General features: G+C 40.2%; 1 pseudogene; it reads right to left on the reverse strand.

Annotated features, from left to right (window-relative positions):
• Positions 1 to 1142: 1142 nt before the first annotated feature.
• LOC140514798 (growth/differentiation factor 9-like) lies at positions 1143 to 3920 on the reverse strand (annotated as a pseudogene).
• Positions 3921 to 5079: the final 1159 nt, after the last annotated feature.

Here is a 5079-nt window from a genome sequence, read left to right on the forward strand (position 1 = left end):
ATGGAGTACTTAAGTATTTGAAATATATATTCTCTAACAGCATATGGTGACCAGATAAATTCCATCTTGGCTGAGGGTAGGTATATAAGGGTCTTAGGATGAAGGGCATTCAAAGTATTGTCACTGTTGAAGGCAGATAAAGAGAAAAGGATTAAAATGCGACAGGAAGAATTGGGGACAGAAACATATACATACAAACATAGAACATATATAATGATGAACATATATATGTATATGTGTGTATATATACATATACTTGCATATATACATATACATACATATATATGTGTGTATGTATATGCGTATATAAAATGTCATATATGTATATATATACATATGACGTTTTATATACATTCTGCCAAGGAGCTCAAATATAGTAGCACAGGTGACTTTTTTTCATTTATTCATTTATAGAGTGTTACGGTTGGTGCCTATGATTGTACTGGTATAAAGAAATCCAGGAAGAGGAAGCTCCTACCAGTCCACATCTGCTCCTTCTCTTGAAGTTTTCGCGTGTTGTTATAGCTGTTCAATTGTTTTGGTCATTCTTCTTCTTCCTCCTCTTCTTTCTCCTCCTCCTCTTCTTTTTCTTCCTCTTCCTCCTCTTCCTCTTTTTCCTCCTCCTCCTCCTTCTCTTTCTTCTTTTCTTCTCCTTCTTCTTCATTTTCTTCCTTCTTTGACATATTTATTCTTTCATTGAGAATATGGCAATTCATTTTATTGAATGTTTTTTATCTTCACTCACAACTAACATTTCTAATAATATCTTTTACTTCAACAGAGGCAATACATCTCTTATTTAAACAAAAAATTCACTTCCTCAGGGCATTTTAAGGACTCCAAAATACACATTAAATTTGTAATTAAAAAATTCAATAGCACTCCAAAATATACTTGTTACAATGATGTTGATGAAAACATGCTGTATACCCAACATATTCCACATAGAACTAGATATCAGTTATCCAAAGATTTACTATATGAAGCCTTCCTGAAGATACAGTTTGACACACCATGAATGTTGTCCTGAAGTTATAGGCTTTTGATTTCTATTTCCCATAAGGCAACATGCTGACGATGAATACATTTTGTTTCTATCATGTCTTCATATGAAATAGAGCTGTCAGGTTACAATGGTCAAGCTATATAGTCAAGGGGCTATATGTGGCAGACACATTGGAAGGCCTTGGGATGGAGGTGTCTATCTTCTCATAGATTATATATTTACACCATAGTATGGAGAGGAGAACCATAGTGATGCCCAACAAGCCTGAGACCATTACCTTTATAGTATTGAGGACTGGATCTATGTGGTGCCACAATGCAGCTGTCACATGTTAGCTGGCTAAAACCCAGCATAAGTTCATGGAATTCATGCTCATTCTCAGGAAAAAGAAAGTGTCGAATATTCCTTCAGGTTGGGAGAAACTGGCATTATGGGACTCTTTATTTTGGGGTCTCTAATTTCTTCATCTCTTCATTTATGGAAGGATTTAGTATTCTGAGTTAGCTCTTCTTCAAACGGATAGAAAATAGATCTCTCTGGTCAGGTGACAGCTGGTGCCTTCTTTCGCATCCAAGGGAATTCCATCTGAGGTAGACCTGAACACCTGTGTTATTCAGATATAGGAATGATGATGGAGCCATCAATATGGCCATCAAATAATTCAGCCTGCGCTGGCTTCTGTTGATTTTTGAGACAAGTAAAATTCATAGCCATGTGGATAATTCTCTTTTTAGAGGCAACTAGAGGCTGAAGCAAAATAGTCACATCTATTTCAATCCACTGGTGATTTTTTCTAAATTCAGACTGTAAAAGAAAAGTGAAGGTGCATGGAGATCTGAAACAAAATGGGCCAGAACTTTCAGGCTCTTTTACAGTGAGGTGGGCCCTACATTGAGTGCTGGAAGACAAAGAAAGCAAGTCATGAGAAGTCTAGTAAAACAGGCTTGAGTGAGTGTTCCAGGCTAGGCAGCAGAGCCATTGACTGAAGAACTCCCATAACTTGGCCCCAAGAGGGTGGGTGATGCTGGGCACATGGTCTGAAGGGATGGCCAGTGTTGCAGAGGTGACTTCTGTCAGCCATAGAAACTCCTTTCTGTATGAAGCCTCTTCATGTAACTTGGGACTCTCGGTTGTGTTGGAGCCTCAGGGCACCAGGAAGAGGGTGATTAGCTAAGGCCTTGAGGATGTGTGGAAGGAGACCAAGGCAGAGGTTTAGCCTCTAGGGAGGCTTCCCCATTTATTAAAGTTCCAGCTTCATCCTCAATGGTTTGAGACCTGAGACTAAGGGAGGAAAACATCCAGGCAGAGCTGTAAAAGTAGAGGCTGAATCTGCTGATCTTTTCCAGCTGTTGGGGAGATTTAATGAGGCTGCCATCTCCCCAAACATGAGGTGCTTTGCCACTTCTCTCCAGGTTGTTTTACAGATGAGGAAATTGAGGCAAACAGGATTAAGTGAGTGGCATAGGGCCACACAGCTAATAAGTGTCTGAGACGAGATTTGAACTCAGGAGGATGAGTCTTCCTGACTCTAGGCTCTATCCGCTGCACCGCCTGACTGCTCAGTTTTAGAAAGGTGCAGTGGAGAGCACTTTGGGCTAGGAATCAGGAAGACCTGAGTCCAAATGTAGCTTCATACACTTACTATGTGATCCTGGGCAAGCAGCTTAACATATGTTTGCCTCAGTTTTCTCATCTGTGAAATGGGAATATTAGAACCTACTTCCCAGGATTGTTGTGAAGAACAAATGAGATAATAACTGTAAGTGCTTAGCACAGTCCCTGGCACATAGTAGGCTCTATAGAATGTTAATTGGTGCTATCATCAGTATCATCATCAATACCTAGAGCACTGAGAACATTTGTTAAACAACCCTTATATAATCACCAGGGTCACACAGTCAGTATGTATCAGTGGCAAGACTTAAGCTCAGTATCCCTAGCTCTAAGGCAGTCACTGCATCATACTGCCACTCATCATACAACTAAGTCTACATTTATCTATATGTCACTTATATAGAGATATCTCTCTGCATATACACATATGTGTAGCCTGAGAATGACAATAACATCCAACTCTCCTCTGGCTCTCTCTCTCTCTCTCTCTCTCTCTCTCTCTCTCTCTCTCTCTCTCTCTCTCTCTCTCTCTCTCTCTCTCTCTCTCTCAGCATAGTTACAATCACTGAATATCACAGCCAGCTTCAGACTCAGCCTCTGCTTTCAACTGGAGTATCATTTGGTTCCTTAGCAGATGGCAATAATCTTCTCCCTAAAACTGAAAAAACCTTCACCAATTAGACTTCTTTGTATGATTGCAAAATGTGCTTCAGGCCCTCGGAATCCCTCCGCTGGAAGGTTTCAATAACCTCCTGTTGGTCTCCCTGCTCCAAGTCTTCCCCTCTCTCCAAACAATCCTCCATACAACTTCCAAACCAGAAGTCTGGCCACATCTTTCCTTTCTTAACAGACTCCATGGAATCCTCATTATCTTTCAGACCAAGTGCAGATTTCTTTGCTTGGCATTTGAAATCCTTTATAACATGATTCCCACCTGTGTTCTAGCCTTATAAGATAATTGCACATTTCTTCCCCTTACGCACCCTTTTGTCTAGCCAGAATGGTGTTGTCATTCATCCCTCCCTCCCTACACTCGATTTCCCAACTCTGGGTCAGTGTAGAGGCTGGCTCCTACCTCCATTCCTGGAATGATCTCTCTCCTCATGACTTCCTTTTAGAATTTCTCTTTTCTTTCATCTTTTCCTTCAAGTCTTACCTGACCCTCTCCTATGCAACTCTTCTCCATGTCCTTCCACAAATCCTCCACAGGGGCTGAGCCCACATGACTTTCTAGGACTTGATCGAGATGTCTGGACATTTTATGGATACCAATGCAGCACTGGGTGGTCACTTTCACCATGTGATTGATCCATCTTTTTATTTGTTTAAATCTTGGGTCATGTATTTCCTCCTTGATGTGGACAAATTTTGCATTTCCTCCAGGACCTCACTGGATGCTCCCTTCAGTGTAGGTGCTTCCTCAATGCTTCTCAAACTGAACTGAATTCAAATCATTCCTTACTGTCCTTCATTGATATTACACAGAATTAATATATTGTGTAAAGATGAAAGAAAGAAGAAGTGACAGAAAAATGAATTAAATTTAAAATGAAGTCAAGGTACTACGAGGAATTAATAAGTGAAGGCTTTAATTGGTTTTAAACTCAGCTGAGATAGTTCCCATAAATTCAAAGTTATTATTAATAAAAGAAAACTCAGCAGACTCTGAGAACACTGACAATTTACTTTCTGACTTTTAAGTTTATATCTTTCATAATGTGGAGTTATGAACTCAATTGCCTCTTTTCCATGAGCCCATTCAAAGGCAGCGAGGTATAGTGGAAAAGGGACAGGCTTGGAGTCAGGGAGACCTGGGTTTGAAACCTGACTTTGACATTCACCAGCTGGATGTCCCTGGACAAGTTACTTTAGCTCTGGGAGACAGGTAAAGGTGAAGGACTAGGTGATCTCTAAAATCTCCTCTAGGGCAGCTAGGCTGGCACTGCAGTGAACAGAGAGCTGGGCAAGGAGTCAAAAAGATTCATCTTCCCAAGTGCAAATCTGGTCTCAGACACTTACTCTTTATGTGACCCTGGACAAGTCACTTAACTTTGTTTGCCTCAGTTTTCACCTCTGTAAAGTGAACTGAAGAAGGATATGTCAAATGACTCTGGTATCTTTGCTAAGAAAATCCCAAATGGGGTCATGGAGAGTTGGACATGACTATAAACAACTGAACAAAAGTTTCTTCTAGCCTTCCATCCTATGACCCTAAGTACCATAATTATTTATCCAGAAAGAACACCAATAGAAAAAATTTCACCCTTTCACCTACAGTGTGTATATAACTGTCTCCATTCATGGCAGTCTTGGAGTTATCAAAACACTTGTGTCTCTTTCAAAATGCCTCATTAGATCATATCTATCAATGACAGTCTCCACCAGGAGACGTGAGCAGCCATTACTCGGTTCATCAAAAAAATTTCATATAATTCATATTGACAGTGGTTTGCATAAAT

The sequence above is a fragment of the Notamacropus eugenii genome, chromosome 7, assembly GCF_028372415.1.
Source record: "Notamacropus eugenii isolate mMacEug1 chromosome 7, mMacEug1.pri_v2, whole genome shotgun sequence".
Classification (NCBI taxonomy): domain Eukaryota; kingdom Metazoa; phylum Chordata; class Mammalia; order Diprotodontia; family Macropodidae; genus Notamacropus; species Notamacropus eugenii.